The sequence below is a fragment of the Schistocerca americana genome, chromosome 2 (assembly GCF_021461395.2).
Source record: "Schistocerca americana isolate TAMUIC-IGC-003095 chromosome 2, iqSchAmer2.1, whole genome shotgun sequence".
Taxonomy (NCBI): Eukaryota; Metazoa; Arthropoda; class Insecta; order Orthoptera; family Acrididae; genus Schistocerca; species Schistocerca americana.
This window is the reverse complement of record NC_060120.1, coordinates 1,028,769,372-1,028,788,437: the sequence shown is the minus strand read 5'-3', so window position 1 is coordinate 1,028,788,437 and position 19,066 is coordinate 1,028,769,372. Positions and strand designations below refer to the sequence as shown.

At 44.6% G+C, this 19,066-nt stretch overlaps 1 protein-coding gene across 1 annotated transcript in view; it reads right to left on the bottom strand.

Annotated features, from left to right (window-relative positions):
* LOC124594650 (RING-box protein 2) overlaps positions 1 to 19,066 on the bottom strand; it is a 514,996-nt gene that overhangs the window by 466,093 nt on the left and 29,837 nt on the right. The gene's annotated exons all lie outside the window — the stretch shown is intronic.

Sequence of the window (19,066 nt, the reverse complement as noted above, 5' to 3'; positions counted from 1 at the left end):
CATAGTGCTCAGAGCCATTTGAACCATTTGAACAGTAGACTATAACACAATTGAACTGGGGAAATGAACTACTTCCGTAATATTGCTATAAATACAACTTACCTACAAGGCGATTACTGGTTTTATTTTAGATCTTTTGAGAAACATGCAGCTTTAGATCTCTCTCTAATGTCAAAAATACAGCTTTTATAATTCGTCGTACAGAAAAACAACATTCAGGACGGAAAACTAGTAAGGAAAAGATCCACGACTACATAAAAATCTGCATTTTTTCTAAAAATTTGACTTCCGTCCTCTGTGTATTACACAACGGTTGTATATTTATAATTTTATATGAAAATATTCCTCATTATATAACGTTTTCGAAGTGATTTCGGTCACGTGTTTACCACTAGTGGCTTAAATCGCTCAGAAGAGCAAGTATAGTCACAACTGTCATTCCCAGAAGACGTTTAAACAGTTCTCCATGATTCGTACCGCTTGCGAAAAAAATTTTAAAAATCAAACGTGTTTCGAGGAGTTGGTACCCTTCAATGCTTGCTGAGTAAATATGAGTTCAGGTCACTGAGTATCCCCCTTGTAATGAACTCATAACTATCGGCTGTAAGTCTTTTACATTTATCACATCCAGTAATGATAATACAGGTTGTGATAAGAAACCTATTATGCACAGCAATATACGTACGTCATTCTGAGAGGTTTCTATTTTACATGTACATTCCTTGTACGCCGTCTAATGCACAGCACAACGTCGTACACTAAAGGTAGTCCCCATGTCATTTACTTTGACCAAATAACAGACAGATATATGCTTTCCGAAAGTAAGAGAACGAGGCTCACGCTATTAGACAAGAAATACTTCTATTACGAAAAAAATAGTACATTATACCTACCAATCAAATCTAGAAACAAGTTCATCTGTAACAAAGCTCAAACGCAGTCAATGGTCCTCGCTCAAATCTTGAACAACTACTGAAAGTATGCAGCCCACAATCGTAGCCTATGGGATTATGATTTGGCCGAATCCTACGGAATTTCATATAAACCTCGCTCTGGCAGGTCACCGACTTCGTGACGTCATGAGGATTATCTGCCAGTCGTTTTAGACTGTGCACGTATCTAGTAGGCTACAACCAAGCGCGTAACGCGCCAATGAAGTGTTCATCAAAAGTGAATTCTTGTTTTTTTAAGCCGCCAAAGAGGTCCCAATGAGACAACAACTTGAATTAGTCTCTCATTTCATCATCAATGTCGTCGCTAACTCGACTAATGTAAATGTTTTGCTTCTAATAGTTTCCCAGCCACCGTTATCCGTCATTTGCACTGCTTTAGAACTAAATTTTAAAGTTATCAAACGCACGTGTTTGGAAAACTTCAACGACACTGCTCGAGTTCAAAATGGTTCAAATGGCTCCATGCACTATGGGACTTAACACCTGAGGTCATCAGTCCCCTAGAACTTAGAACTACTTAAACCGAACTAACCTAAGGACATCACACACAACCATGCCCGAGGCGTGGTTTCAGACTGAAGCGCCTAGAACCGCTCGGCCACTCCGGCCGGCTGATCGACTATCTGGAAAAGGGTAGAACTATTACAGGTGCATATTATTCATCGTTATTGGACCGTCTGAACACCGAGCTGCAAGAAAAATGCCGGAGATAGGGCCGCAAAAAAGTTTTTTTCCGTCACGACAACGCACCAGCACACAAATCAGCAGCTGTGGCCGCAAAATTAATGGAAATAGGATTCCAACTCCTTTCACATCCCCCCTATTCTCCAGACTTTGCTCCCTCGGACTACTGTTTGTTCCGCAATTTTGCAGAAATGGCTGGCGGGACAAAAATTTTATTCAAATGAGGAGGTGATTGCAGCAACTAATATCTATAATTCCTATTATTCGGAAGATTAGAACAGCATTGGACGAAGTGTATAAGTCTAAAAGGAGACTACGTCGAAAAATAAAAAAATATTACCCCAAACACGTAAGTAATTTTTTATTTTTGCATGGACTTCTCAAACGCCCCTCGTATGTGGTTATTTCACGCAATGTTGCTTGTCTGTAAGCACCGACAACTCTACGGAAATGCCGCTGCTGTCGGTCGTTAAGTGACGCCGTCGGCCACCGGGTTGCCCGTGTTGAGATGCAATGCCTGGTACGGTACATTCTTGACACTGTGGATCTCGGAATATTGAATTCCTTAACGATTTCGCAAATTAATGTCCCATGTGTGTAGGTCTAACTGTCATTCCGCGTTCAATGTCTGTTAATTCCCGTCTTGCGGCGCTAATAAAGTCGGAAATCTTCTTACATGAGTCGCTTGGTTAGAATCGACAGCTCGGTCACTGCACTGCTCTTTTATACCTCTTGTACGCGATCGTGCCGCCATGTGCACCTCTGTATAGGTTTAAAAGAGGAACTGGATGTCTTGAAATTTCAGCTGAAGCAAGAAGAAATCCATATATCACCCAGCACCTACTGAGGACCGTCCATGCCTTTGCTTGCAGCATCCGCTTTAAGCTAAAGCAGTTACGTCAGACGTCAGAGCCCGGGAAGTAAACAAGGCCGTTGTTTCTCTCTGAACGAAGCCCCGACAGGAACGCGATGCGATACAGCGTTTCATAAGCGGCGGTCAGCTGACAGTTGGCAGCAGCTCGGGACACGACCAGATTTAGGTCGTCCACGGGATCCCTAAATCAGCGGCAGCCAGTTGCACTGCGGCCGTGGTGCAACACACAGTGCCCAGAGTAGATGTCCGCGCATGCGCCTTGACTTGCCTCTCGTCGGCGCTGTCTCGCGGCAAGTGCGGCGTCGCGCAACGCCCGCCTTCTGGCCGACGCGACGGCTGTTGCTACACACGCCCCTACAATAGATCTGTGGTGCCAATTTAAGGGTCTGTTTTCGTAGTCCTATCGGAGAATACACGCGTGATCCACCTGGGAGTCACTGCACGGAGCGTACGTTGATCACTACCACAGATCGATGACCTTACTCCAGTTCCTCCATTACTGTGCCAACTTGCTCTTTTTAAAATGCCGGAGTAATGATTAATTCGTGTTCAAGTTATCTACACACTGATTTTCGATCATTTTGGCTCAGACTATACCCTATTACAACGCCGTTTGTGAAAAATGCAACACCGAGAAGGAATTATCCAAATAGCGCCACACTTGGTGGACGGCTGTGCAAGCAAGACGTGATACGTTTTGCACCAAGATTGGGTACACGTAGACCAAGCAGAGCCCTCTCGTCTCGGTCCGACAGTGTCGGTGTTGCGCCTCGTGTAGTGGGTGCAGAGCTGTCACACGAGGTGGAAACAATACAGTGAGTGCCAGTATACCTCGTCGACGTCAAAGGGAGGCGTATCGGCATGTGAGCGAGTTCGAACGGGACAGAATCGTTGGTCTCCGAGAAACGGGGTTGTCATACCGTGACATTTCGGCTCGCACAGGCCATGCTGCTACGGCAGTGATGCGTGTGTGGAAGCAGTGGATAGAGGATAGTATGCAGCGACGAGCGAAAACTGGAGAACGGAACATGACCACATCACGGAATGACCCCCATCTTGGGTCTGAGCACTATGGGACTTAACATCTGAGGTCATCAGTCCCCTAGAACATACAACTACTTAAACTTAACTAACCTAAGGACATCACACACATCCACGCCCGAGGCAGGATTCGAACCTGCGACCGTAGCACTCGCGCGGTTCCGGATTGAAGCGCCTAGAACCGCTCGGCCACACTGGCCGGCCTGACCCTCATCTTGTCCGCATGCTGGCTCGTCGCTGGAGCACTGCAACAGGTGTGAACCTGTCTGCATCGATGGTCCGTCACCGTCTGCTGCAGGTTGGACTGGTTGCATGCATGCCATTACGTCGGCTTCCATTGTCCGGAAACCACAAGCTCCTCCGACTGCGATGGTCACGTGAACACCGTCACTGGAGTGCTCAGTGGCAATATGTAACCTTTTCGGATGAGTCCCGCTTCAGCGTGTCCTACAGTGATGGCCGCATACGTGTCCGGCGGTACCGTGGTGAGCGCAACCTGGAGGGCTGCATTGAGGAGCGGCATAGCGGTCAAACACCAGGTGTGATGGTTTGGGGCGCCATTGATTACAACAACCGATCTCGCCTCGTACGTGTTGAGGGCACTTTGAACAGCAACCGGTATCTAACGGAGGTTGTGGAGTCTGAGGTACTCCCCCTGCATCAGGCATCTCCACAGGTCACATTTCAACAGGACAGTGTCCGGCCACATACTGCGAGGAATGTACAGGCCTCCTTCGAAGAGCCACGGGTACCATTGCTTCCCTGGCCTGCACGTTCGTCAGGCATGTCGCCCATCGAACACGTCTGGAATATGGTTGGTCGGCACCTGGTGCGTCGCAGTCCTCCAGTAAGCGGTGTGACGGATTTGTGGGCTCGGATACAAACTGCGTGGGGGGGAAAATCCCACAGGAATGTATTCAGAACCTTGTTGATTCATTGCCACGGCGTACAGCAGCTCTAATTGCAGCGCATGGTGGCCACACGACATACTGAATAGCAGGGCTCAAAGGACATGTACAGATTTGAAAAGGTAATCATTTGTTACTTGTCATGTATCTAACCTGTGGTACTAAATTAACTGAATACCTGCGTTTCCTTCCTGGTGTTCCAATTTCCACTAACGGTAGTTTAGTTTCGCCGTCCGACCGCCCCTTTAATTCACTGATACGGCTGATGAACATCGCATTAATGCTCGCACAGCAGACAGATTGAGGAGGAGAAGTGAAGGCCTGACATGATGATGGCTAATGAAGGTGGTGATAAAGCTGGCAAAACAGTTACGCACTATGGCATGGACACTTTCGTTAGATGGGCTAATTTCAATTATTTATAATTTTGAAGGCTGGCGCAATATCGTCTGAATGTATACTTTCGTGCCGTATACTACTGATGAAAGCTCTCGGGTGTCCAGTCTGTGGCAGAGTAAAGACACCGTCATGTTTCCACGAGCGTATATATAATCATCTTCGCAAGGAGATAAAGGTTTTTCTCTGGAATAGCATTAATGCCCTAACTGTCTACACGACCAGTATCCCTTCTCCATTCTAAAATGAAGGTATTTCTGTTTCTAGACTTCACGGGCAGAATTGTTCCAAAAGCTACTGTAGAATGATTTATCCATCGTTTTATAATATCTTCACTCATGTCCTACATATCAGCCATTACCATCTCTACTCTTATTTTTCTCATTTTTTCCTTGATAATACGTTATCTTCTCAAAGCCAAAACTGTAAAGTACAATAAATGATTACATTGTGTAAAGCCCCCGCGTGTTATCTGGATGCAAGTACATGTGCAGTCAGTCAATAAAACTCAAAGGTGGCTGCCAATCTATCAAAGCTAATACTACCTGGGGAATTTTGCATCTAGTGGCTCAGTGTGAATGCAACTTCACACGAACTACCAATGCAATTGTGTCACGACGAATTCCAGAGCCGTACACATTTCACACTTCTCAGAAGGATTCCTTGCCGACATTCAGTGCTTCAACGAGACACATTACGCTCGTCCGGTAACATGAGTTTCAAATGACTACACAGTCCCAACATTTGTTCACATCGTCAGTAACGTAAGTATATATATTTATAGCCACATACAATAAGCGCATCTTCTCAATCATTAGGTGAATTAAGAAAAGACAAGATGGTGACGAAGATGTATGATATAGACGAAATACCCTCAGACTTCAAGAAGAATATAATAATTCTAATCCCAGAGAAAGCAGGTGTTGACAGATGTTAAAACTACCCAACTATCAGTTTAATGAGTCACAGCTGCAAAATACTAACGCGAATTCTTTACAGAAGAATGGAAAAACTGGTAGAAGCCGAACCTACGTTTCTAGCATTTGTAGACTTAGAGAAAGCTTTTGACAATAGAATAGTCTCTTTCAAATCCTGAAGGTGGCAGAGGTAAAATACAGGGAGCAAAAGGCTATTTGCAATTTGTACAGCAACCAGATGGCAGTTACAAATGTTGAGCGATATGAAAGGGAAGCAGTGGTTGGGAAGGGAGTGAGACAGAGTTGTAGCATCTCCCCGATGTTATTCAATCTGTATATTGAGCCAGCAGTATATTAAAAATCGGAGTAGGTATTAAAACCCATGGAGAAGAAATAAAAACTTTGAGGTTCGCCGATGACATTGTAATTCTGTCAAAGACAGCAAAGGACTTGGAAGAGCAGTTGAACGGAATGGACAGTGTCTTGAAAGGAGGATATAAGATGAACATCAACAAAAGCAAAACGAGGGTAATGGAATGTAGTCGAATTAAGTCGGGAATTAGATTAGGAAATGAGACACTTAAAGTAGTAAAGGAGTTTGCTATTTGGGGAGCAAAATAGCTGATGATGGTCGGAGTGGAGAGGATATAAAATGTAGACTGGCAATGGCAAGGAAAGCGTTTCTGACGAAGAGAAATTTGTTAACATCGAGTGTAGATTTAAGTGTCAGGAAGTCGTTTCTGAAAGTATTTGTATGGAGTGTAGCCATGTATGGAAGTGAAACATGGACGATAAATAGTCTGGACAAGAAGAGAATAGAAGCTTTCGAAATGTAGTGCTACAGAAGAATACTGAAGATTAGATGGGTACTTCACATAACTAATGAGGAGGTATTGAATAGAACTGGGGAGAAGAGGAGTTTGTGGCACAACTTGACTAGAAGAAGGGATCGGTTGGTAGGACATGTTCTGAGGCATCGAGGGATCACCAATTTAGTATTGGAGGGCAGCGTGGAGGGTAAAAATCGTAGAGGGAGACCAAGAGATGGATACTCTAAGCAGATTCAGAAGGATGTAGGCTGCAGTAGGTACTGTGAGATGAAGCTTGCACACGATAGAGAAGCATGGAGAGCTGCATCAAACCAGTCTCAGAACTGAAGACCACAACAACAACAACAACAACAACAACAAGAAATGACACTACTCGCAACTGGAAGATATGTTGGAACATTACAATGATTGATTAAGCAAGGTCCTGCTGGCTACTTTATGTTCCACCTTCGTGGGACATATAAAGTAGACCACCTAGATGTTAGGCAGTTATGAATGGTCTTACAATTCAACAAAGCATATCAGTTTCTTTGCAACTATTTGAAGTACATAAAGCACTGTCAAAAGCAGTTGCGCACTAAGACTCAGAAAGCAAGCCTGGGGCTATAGCGATGCTACTCCAAGCTTTTGGATCGGTAAACAGTCACGTACGACCATTTGGTCCATAACGAACACACCGACAACAGTTTCGCCAACTTGCCACCAGGAAGCGACACTGATAAGACGAAGAGGCACGTCTGTTCTCTTATCAGCCGCCAGGCATCAGCACTGGCAAGCGCTCCCTGGTGATGCGACTTCATATTGTCGGGCTACTGTTTATTTGAACAGCTGGGGATCCGGATTACTGCTGCTGTTACGTAATTTCAGGTGCTGTGCATGCTCTACCACACACTGTTCTCAGTACAATCCGAAATAAAGACAATTCACGTCGTTTCGCTTCCCCCATCTAACTCTAAAGTGATAGTTTGACATTTTCGTCGTAACTGTGGGCGTACTATTCTGCGACGTTGTGGAAACGAAAATAATTGCTTGATGTAGTTATGGTAACCAAACGCGAACGCAATAAGGGGCAGGGTAGAGCAGATGCTCCCCTTCCCCAAAAACATATCTTCAGTAACCGAACTCGCCTCTCACCCGCCCTAATAGACGTACCAATTCTGTATCAGTTTCAGCAGAATTACAACTGATTGATTCTAACTAGTGGCAGATGTAAAAATGTGTGTGAATTCCTAAGGGGTGAAACTGCTGAGGTCATCGGTCCCTAGACTTACACATTACTTAAACGTTATGCTAAGAACGACACACACCGCCCTGCCCGAGGGAGGACTCGAACCTGAACTACAGTCCTGTCAGTAGGCACCGTTTACCAAGAAGGTATCACATGAACAATGGGCGTTATCACTTTTTTGGTTTACCAGTTTTCTCTTGACTTCTTCATTACTCCACGGCTCTATAATCTGAATGTAACAAAACAAACGTAACTGGCGTTTTGCGTCCTCAACCAAAACATTTTTCAAATCCTTAACGTCAAACATTTAACACATTAACTCATCTGCTAGTAAATCAGACTTGAATAGCCACTGCCCAATCAGATGGGATTCAGCACTGGTCTGGGCTGTTGGCCTTGGAGCGCAGACTGCTTGGACACAAGAGTTTTGTTTTCCGGCAACAGTCTTGCTTGCCAGACACTCAGCTGATTTGCGTGCCACGTTTGCAACGGTCTTGCTTTTGCAGATTAAGCAATGTCTTACGTCGAGAGGCCTTCGCTCTCGAGTACTTCCACTGGCGTCTCACCGCGAACGGGAACGCGAATGTGGCAATGTCTTCGCGGAAAACATGACGTCGAAGTTATTAAATTTATTGATAACTACCTATACGTCCGTGCTTCGCGATAGAATTTAAAGAACCGTCGCTTTTTAGGGTTCCGTACCTCAAAGGTAAAAACGGAAACCTTATAAGGACCACTTTATCGAGAAATTCGTTTCCCCTAGCCAAGATCTCAAATACAAATAAAGGCAATCGAAAGAAGTGAAGCAGTTTCGCTAAGTTTTTAATACACAGAGCGAAATCAGTAAATCCATGTAAGCTAGCCTAGCTTGTTTGTTTTCGTAAAGATAAGATTGCGTCGCTCAATTCTGCCACTGACGTAAACTTCCGAAAATACTTCTTTCACTGAGATAAAGAAATAATGGTGTCATCTATTGATTCTCTGGGATCCTACGCCGTCACTGAGGTAAACATCTGAAGTCATCTACGCTCAGTCGGGGAGTGCTTGCAATATGTTACAAAACTTTAAATTACGGTTTTTCTTTCGTGATCCGATTTTGATGAAATACAGCCTTTATGCAAAAAGGACTCAGCCTTAATTTGAAAAAGACACAAAATATTAATTTCTGCACTTCTAGAGGTACTACACCAATGGTAAGTGTAACACGTGGAGAGGATATAATAAATAGGATGTAAACTTAAATTCTTAGGTGTCCATGGTGATGAGAATTTAAACTGGAAAAAACACATTTTGGAACCCTTAAAAATTTTTTTATCATCCATACTTTCCTCTATTACCGAACTGACGGCTGCTCTTTATTTATACATTGCTCCCCAGTTCGATTCAATTCAGCTTCCTTAGTTTTCTGATCTATTCAGTTTATGGTCAGCATTCTTCTGCGGCACCACATTTCAAAAGCTTCTAAACTTTTGCTGTCTGAAATGTTTACTGTCTATGCTTCTCTTCGTACAATACTACAGCGCAGACAGACACCTTCAGAAAAGACTTACTTATCCTTTAAATTTATATTCGAAGCCATCAAATTTCCCTTCTTTGGAAATGCTTTTCTTGCTATTGCCAATCTGTATTTTGTACCTTCTCTACTTTTACCATCGTCAACTATTTTGATGCCGAAACAACAGAACTCGTGTTCACTTCCAGTGTCTAATTTCCTAATATAATTACTTGAACATTTCCTGATTTCATTGGTATGTAAAGTATTTAGCTATTGAAAGTATCTTCAATAATAGAGCAACTGCGGACAATATGGGCCCAAAAATGAAAAATTTAAAGTAATTACTATTTAAAAACAGTGTAATGTAACGTCAAACGTTATTTTCCTAATTTTATCCACATTACTTACATTTCACTGCGACGATCTGATAGTTTCAAAACATTGCCAATGTGAAACAAGTATCTGACAGTAATGCTATAAGATACCCGAGGATGGAAGCGAACTGGCGCAACGCTCATACTAATGTATTTAGTGAAAAACGGCATACTACAAACTATGGTTCACTGACGATTTATCTATCTTTAAAATACAACCAGTCGTTTTTTGAGTCAGATGCGATTTATTGTACAAATAACTACAAGGGGGCAGTCAAAAGAAAAGGAGACAGATGGAAAAAAATGAGTAAACTGTCTATTATTTCAAAAGTAATCACTGTAACTGTCTAACTGTTAATACATTTATAAGACTGTCACAGAAGATGGTCAAAGTCTCAATGGAAAATTGTTTGTTGTTGCGTAGGGAACCACAGTTGTATCCAGGCGTCCATCGAGTCGTCTTCGTACGAAGTAGATTGACGACACTGAATGTCGTTCTTCACGACTCCAAAAATATGGAAATAGCATGGGAGAGAGATCGGGAATGTATGGAGACTGTGTAAGGGATTCCCGGCGAAACTTGAGCACCGTAGTCCAAATAATATTGGCAACATGTGGGAGAGCCCACAAGCGATTATAAAGCCACACACTTCTGCTTGGCCGGCCACTGTGGCCGAGCGGTTCTAGGCGCTTCAGTCTGGAGCCGCGCTGCTGCAACGGTCGCAGGTTCGAATCCTGCCTCGGGCATGGATGTGTGTGATGTCCTTAGGTTAGTTAGGTTTAAGTAGTTCTAAGTCTAGGGGACTGATGACCTCAGATGTTAAGTCCCATAGTACTCAGAGCCATTTTTTGAACTGTTGCTTGTTTGCGTTGCCCTTTGCTGCGGCAAACAGTGTACCACGGCTGAACTCTCCATAATCAGGCCGGAGACATTCTGTAGGGGCATAAGTTTCACTCGGAAGTCCATACACATCCTCCACAGAGCCCCGATCTCTCCCCCATGCCTGCAATTTTCATGTTTCTGGAGCCCTGAAGAAAGACATTCGTGGCCGACGATTTGCTTCGGACGAAGAGAATCCCGTCTGGCTACAATAATTGTTCCGTCACTCTTTTTCCCATCTGTCTCAGTTTCATTCGACAGCCCCTTATAATTTTAGAGCTGTTGCAGGCTCATTGTCGCATGGAAGCGTCAAAGGGACATAATTTTCTGGTTCAAATGGCTGTGAGCACTATGAGACTTAACTTCTGGTGTCATCAGTCCCCTACTTAAACCTAACTAACCTAAGGACATCACACACACCCATGCCCGAGGCAGGATTCGAACCTGCGTCCGTAGCGGTCACGCGGTTCCAGACTGTAGCGCCTAGAACCGCTAGGCCACCCCGGCCGGCTTATTTTCCGGACCACGTGCAGCTAGACGCTAGGGTTATGATGCTGGCGGAAATGATGGAAATTTAGGAAACAAAATGTGTCTGAAACGAGTGAAATTGCTGTTGTTTAGAGATGTGCAGGAGGATAGATATATCTTATTATCTGTTTTGATGGAGTTTTGGGGCCAGGATGTCTTGAAAATTCTGAAAGAGAAAGTTCGGTGTTGAATCAGTTTGTTGGCAAGGGATTTTATGAGTTGATTTAGCTTGTGCAGAGATATAATAAACTAAAGTTTGTCGTAAGTTAGAAAAAAAGAGTTTCGTTGGTTTCTTTTGAAAGGCAGTTTGTGGAAACTTGTTTCGAAACGCTACCTCCGGCCGCAGCGCAAGCAGATATTGAAGTGTACGCCTTCGCACAGCCAGTGTGTTGACTCGACAGGTTTCACTGGAACGCCGCGTTCTGGAGTAACGGAGGCGCGGCCTTATTGCAGGCGGAAATCCCCGGCGCGAACCGCTATTTTCATCACCGCCGGTTGGCGCCTTTTCGTGGAAACCCGTGGGTGGGGAAGGACGAGCCCCCGTCTGCGGCACGTAACCGCGCCGGCCGACCTGTTGTGAAAGCCGGCGCGCTACGTCACGAGGTTGGGGGGAGGGGGAGCGGCAGGGGTGTGTGCGCCGCGCAGCCAATCAGCTGCCGGCGGCTCGGGGCTCGCCCCGGACAGTCGCCGATCTGATGCAAGAGCGACGGCCGATAACACAAGAAAAGGGGCACGGCGTTCTAACGTCCGCTCCTTTATTGACATCTGCGTCACTGCGCGATTAGCGAACAATTGCTCTGTGGCCGCAGGTCGCGGGCTGTTCTGCGCAGCATGTGAAACTGCCGGAATTGTCTTTTCGACCGGCACTGGCCCCGCAATGCAATGTCTATTGGCAAGCAAATCTTTTATCATCGCGAGTTGCGTTTCCAACATTCGGACGGAGACTCGTGAGCCAGTGATGATGAAATTTTGCTCCGTATCTCTCAGGCTTTATCGGGACACATCTGGGTACCAGCGCGCGTTAGCACGCTCCTTCCGGGATTCGGGGAGACGCGCAGGCCTCGGGTGGAAGCCACCCGGTGGATTAACGACGAGGACTAACGTGCCGCCCAGCCTCTATGTGGTTTTTAGACAATTCCCACATCCCACTAAGTGAATACTGGGCTGGTACCCACGTCTCGCCACCCAAACCTCCGGATGTCACTCAGATCGGTGCCAAACGTATGGCGACGGAGTATGAACCAAAACACCGATTTAGTTCAAAAAATGGTTCAAATGACTCTGAGCAGTATGGGACTGAACATCTGAGGTCATCAGTCCCCTAGAACTTAGAACTACTTAAACCTAACTAACTTAAGGACATCACACACATCCACGCCCGAGGCAGGATTCGAACCTGCGACCGTAGCAGTCGCGCGGTTACGGATTGAAGCGCCTAGAACCGCTCGGCCACCGCGGCCGGCATCGATTTAGTTCGTGGTGTGTGCTGTCGTCCAGTAGAACAAATATAAACGGTAATTAAATGTAACATCAGAAATACGGAATAGAGGAAAAGCATAGCTGTGAGTAGTTATTATGTAGACCTTGTGTGGTCATGTGACTGTAATAAAAAATATTCTTTTGCTTGCTGGTTAACAATTACCTCTCAACAATTTATATTAGTGAACGACTCAATGCTTTGCCCCTCAAACAGTCACAAGAAATAGAAGTTAAACGCAAGAACCATTTTGCACAGATTGTAGTCCATACAGTACAGCGACCTCATGAGATAGTTCAAATTCCACGTTCATACCAGGGTGGACGGCATGTAAGAGTGTTTTAAATCGATCAGCGGTTTCAGCAGTACTTTGCTTCCATCTTCATCTTTTTTCAAAGATGACAAAAGTACTGTTCAAACCAATCTTCAGTTCAAAATAAACGTATAATATATAAGCGACCATAGCTCTGGAGTATTTCTTCAGGTATCGGGATCTGCAGACCGTCCCCTGATCAGAACGTCTATAATATACACTACTGGCCATTAAAATTGCTACACCAAGGAGAAATGCAGATGATAAACGGGTATTCATTGGACAAATATATTCTACTAGAACTAACAAGTGATTACATTTTCACGCAGTTTGGGTGCATAGATCCTGAGAAATCAGTACCCAGAACAACCACCTCTGGCCGTAATAACGGCCTTGATACGCCTGGGCATTGAGTTAAACAGAGCTTGGATGGCGTGTACAGGTACAGCTGCCCATGCAGCTTCAACACGATACCACAGTTCATCAAGAGTAGTGACTGGCGTATTGTGACGAGCCAGTTGCTCGGCCACCATTGACCAGACGTTTCCAATTGGTCACAGATCTGGAGAATGTGCTGGCCAGGGCAGCAGTCGAACATTTTCTGTATCCAGAAAGGCCCGTACAGGACCTGCAACATGCGGTCGAGCATTATCCTGCTGAAATGTAGAGTTTCGCAGCGATCGAATGAAGGGTAGAGCCACGGGTCGTAACACATCTCAAATGTAACGTCCACTGTTAAAACTGCCGTCAATGCGAACAAGAGGTGACTGAGACGTGTAACCAATGGCACACCATACCATCACGCTGCGTGATACGTCAGTATGTCCATGACGAATACACGCTTCCAATGTGCGTTCACCGCGCTGTCGCCAAACACGGATGCGAGCATCATGATGATGTAAACAGAACCTGAATTCATCCGAAAAAATATTCTGTTAACAGTCATTGGATCTCGACCAACGAGAGCAGCAATGTCGCGATACGATAACCCGCAATCGGGATAGGCTACAATCCGACCTTTATCAAAGTCGGAAACGTGATGGTACGCATATCTCCTGCTTACACGAGGCATCACAACAACGTTTCACGAAGCAACGCCGGTCAACTGCCGTTTGTGTGTGAGAAATCGGTTGGAAACTTTCCTCATGTCAGCACGTCGTAAGTGTCGCCATCGGCGCCAACCTTGTGTGAATGCTCTGAAAAGCTAACCATTTGCATATCACAGCATCTTCTTCCTGTCGGTTAAATTTCGCGTCTGTAGCACGTCGTCTTCGTGGTGGAGCAAGTTTAATGGCCAGTAGTGTATAACCAAATATACATAACTTTGCTTCGTGATCGCCTGGTTAAGAAACGCACTTGACCCAGCGTATTGGCAGCTTCTTGATGCAATCATCGCAAAAAGTGCGGTATCATCCCCGAACAGTTCACCTGGTTGTGTTTTCCAAGAGGGACATACAAGGCAGGGCGCGAAGCGTAGGATGTAACGACGGACGTCTCACTAGTTGTACTGCGAAACCGCGGTTGGAGATGGCAACATTTCTGGAATTACTTTGTAGTTAGTGGGTGGAAAAGCTGAAATAACAGCACTGCGCAAAGAGAAATTTCGCAATCTGGGTAGGTTCAGAAGAAGTTCTATTCTTGTCAGTTGTGACTTGAAAATCGACACAAGATTTCGACAGCGAATCTGGACGTTGCCAGGAGAATCATCCTCACGTCGTAGCACGTGACAGCGTACCCACTCACACGCCTTTCGTCCCGTGGTGCAACACACACAGTCTCTACGAACTGCTTCTGAACAGTCGGCACTCCGTGAACCTTTCGCAGCTGTTGCAGGTAAAACAGGAACGAAGGAGAAAGCATGTGCGGAGAGCCGGGCAGACGGTGGCTGCCTTTGGAGACGCTACTTGCGTCACGCAGCTTGCTTGGCAGGTACAGCCGCAGAGCGTTCACCTCGTCTGCCTACTGCGTCAGTTCCCAGAGCTTTGCCTAACGCGAAACCGCTTCCACAGGTCGACGCGCCCCAATAACACAAGCGCTCGCTGTAGGTATGCTGACAACAATCCCTACTCTTACGCTTCCAAGCTATCGACAGAGGTTTCTTAAAGGGGGTAGGACGTGAAACGGGCCGACTTGGAGCAGGAGAGGCACCACAGGACATTTTAATTTGCACTGTCTATACTTTTACAAATAAATTCATAAAACTTTGTCAGCATGACCAGGAAGGCTTCAGGATTTACACTCATAGCAGAGGAAGTTCAAAATCATAACAAAACAAATTTTTTTACATGTGAAATTTCATCATTTTTTCACTTACCATTGGCTGCATTTGTTGCTGTAGGTACACTTTTCTTCATAAGTAAGAGAGATTCTTCGATGAATTTTGCACAGCATACAAACCATACTTACAGTTGTATGAAACTCTAGAATTTCCCACATCTGTTAAAAAATGTGGTAAAAATTGAGATAATTAACTATAAAATTCGAGTTTTCTCTAAACACGAAGTTTAAAACGTAACACCCCATTCATTTTTACACAGATTAAATAAATTCTACAGTTTCATACACTTGTAAGTATTGTTTGTAAGCTGTGCAAAATTCATCGAAGAATCTCTCTTACTTATGAAGAAAAGTGTACCTATAGCAACAAATGCAGCTAACAGTAAGTGAAAAAAAAAATCAAGAAATTTCACATTTAAAAAATATTATGCTTTCGTGTTTTTGAACTTCCACTGCTATGAGTGTGAATCCTGAATCCTTCCTGGTCATGCTGACAAAGTTTTATGAATTTATTTGCAAAAGTATAGACAGTGCAAATTAAGATGTCATGTGGTGCCTCTCCTCGAAGTCGGCCCGTTTGACGTCCTACCCCCCTTAATTTCATACACAGTTTCCACGGCAGATGTTTGTATCTTCCTCTTAGATTTACGTTGACCGACTAATGAAGTAAATGAAGGACAAATTTCGAAATAGAGTCAGGGAGAAGAGAACTTTGAGGTTTACCGCTGACATTGTAATTCTGTCCAAGGCGGCAGAGGACCTTAGAAATCAGTTAAACTGAATGGATAGCATTACAATGAAGTGACGAAAGTAATGGGATACAATGTCAGGTCCGAAATTCTTTTACACGGGCAGCAACTCGACGTGGCTGGAACTCAACAAGTCGTTGGAAGTCCCCTGCAGAAATATGGTCACTGTAGCCGTCCACAGCTGCCAAAGTGTTGCCGGTGCAGGATTTTGTATAAGAGCTAACCTCTGCATATGATGGATCCCGTAGTTCAGTTTACTGCATGCAATATTTTGCAAGTACCATCTGCAGACGAATGTTCTAGAGGCGTGGAAGGGACCTAGAGAGATAACGTAGACATCCTGAATATTACACAGCTGATCAAAAGCATTTATCGCAACAGGGAGGGGAAGTGTCTACTGTATGTAACTGTACTCTACAGTGCCACTCCTACGACAACATAGTGTTGACGTCATTTCGTTTGCGCGCAACGGCTTGGTACTATTCTTTTCTCGAACAAAGCAACCCACTTCACGTCGCGACGAAACTGTTGAAGGTTACGACTGCTTACAAGGAGATGAAGTTTACGACAAAACATTATTACCTTATCGTGAACCAACTTCCAGGATGCAACAGAGGTACGTGTGTGTGTGTGTGTGTGTGTGTGTGTGTGTGTGTGTGTGTGTGTGTGTGTGTGTTCGAGAAAGCTTCGCTGTACGAACGTGCCCGTCGCCGCCACAGAAGAAGTATGCCGTGTTTTAGATTCCTGCCATGTTTTGCAACAGCCAGTCGCTGAGAACGCAGGAATTCGCTCGGCCTCGACACACGGTTCTCAACGAACACTGCAGTCCTCCACTCCTGTACTTTTCCACTCACAGGCTCACGCTCTCTCTCTCTCTCTCTCTCTCTCTCTCTCTCGCTCACACACACACACACACACACACACACACACACACACACCTTTCCTTTCAATAGACAATCACCTGACACCTGAGACCTAGCCTCCCTCTATTATCATGCGGAGTACTCCATCGTATGCTGTGCGCTCAGTAACAGCAAGTGCGACCGTAATAGAAAACAAAAAATCCAGAGAGATTCTGGTCGTATGTATAGTGCATCATCGGTAAGTCACAACCAATACCTTCACTGCGCGGTAACAGTGGTGGTGATATTAACAGCAGTGCCCCTAAAGCGGAGGTACTAAACACAGTTTTCCGAAATTCCTTCACCAAAGACGCCGAAGTAAATATTCTCGAATTCGAATCCAGAACTGCCGGCAACCTGAGTAACTTAGAAGTAGATATCCTCGGCACAGCGAAGTAACTCAGATCACCGAATAAAGGCATGTCGTCGCGTTCAGATTGTATGCCAATTAAATTCAGAGAATGCTGACATAACAGCTCCATACTTACGAATCATATACAGCCAGCAACACGAAAGATCCGTACTGCGTAGCTCACACCAAAACTCTAAGGAATTGAGAGTAATCCGCTGAATTACAGGCCCGTGTCACTCATATCGATTTGCAGTAGGATTTTGGGATCATCGAACAATATGAATTACCTATTGGCACACGGTCAGTACGGGTTCAGAGAATGTCGTTCTGTGCAACACAACTAGCTCTTTACTCGCGAGAGTAATCAGTTCATTCGACAGGTGATTTCAAACTATTTCATATTTCTAGATTTTCAGAACGCTTTCGATACCGTTCCTCAAAAGCGGCTGGTAATAAAATTGCGTGCCTATGGAGTATCGTCTCAGTTGTGCGACTGCATTCGTGATATCCTGTGAGAAAGGTTAAGGTTTGTAGTAACAGACGGAAAGTCATCGAGTAAAACAGAAGTGATATCTGGCGTTCCCCAAGGGCGTTAGAGCTCTCTGCTGTTCGTAATCTAGGTAAACGACGTAGGAGACAATCTAGGCAGCCCTCTTAGACTGATTGCAGGTGGTGCTCGATACATATCTGAATATGTGACCACAACAACAGCCACGACTTTCCTGACGAAGAGGATGGAGGAAGATTCCGTCGAAAGCTTGAGAAGTTTATCCAGATTTGATGCGACAACTAGGCCTAATGTGTTTCATAAACTATCACATAAATTCATGATTTTCCGTCCTTTTTCTTTCTTTAAATGGTTGCAGAGGCATCCCGACGCTGTGATGGTGCCAGTTTGGTGAATGGACGGCGTGCTTCTTTGAACAAAACCGTGGACGTATTCCTTTCCGAACTATTATTACCAACGCCGATATCGATGGGACGCTAAACTTGCACATCCTTCCTTAAGCTAAAATGACATTTCATTTCAATTAAGGCACTGGCTCCTGGTGAACCAGTCTTAAAATCAGAACAAATTTCTTTTCTTTCCGTTTATGATCACAGAACTGTTAGGTCCTTAGACTACCGATTTCGGTCGGCGATGATATCTTCATATCCGAACCTAATGAAGCAATAGTGACAATGTCTTCATTCCATTAGGGCATATTTTAAAACAAATCTGGTCATCGCTGACCGAAACCGGTAATTTAAGGACCTAACGATTTTATGATCACAGACGGAACTAAAAGAAATTTATCCTATATTTTCTGGATCACGGTTCTACTTACGACCATGTCGCACCTTGTGAGTCTTACAATTGTCCACGTTGTTTGGCCATAACGGAAATGGGAACCGTATTCCATTTGAAGCAGAAAGCGATTCGAAAATGTAGCAACAGGAATGTAACAAAACATATGCAAATAGCCTGTACAACAGAGTGGTAATTTTCGCAATGCAAATCAGAGGAACCATTCTTTTTTCGCTGTGCTTAATAAACAGGTAGGGTCGCCTGAATTACCCCACGGTCTGTATACAACCCATACCAATTCAGTTTCTTTCTTTATTTTTGTTTATCCACTGGAACTAAACTGAACAAAGAAAAGAAGTTAACTATGTTGTGAAGGCCGCGTAACAGTATCAATACAGCGTCAATTTAAACTAAATGGTAGGCAGCGTCATAAACGCACGACCACACCCGAACCACCTACTTTGTCTCCCGTTTGGGCGTGACTGATACCTAAAAGACGCGACTTCAAAGAGTAACGTTACTTCAGTATAGAAATCGAATTCTGTTCGGGGACGTACCACCGGGTACGTGTATTTGCAAATTACTTGACTTAAGCCCACA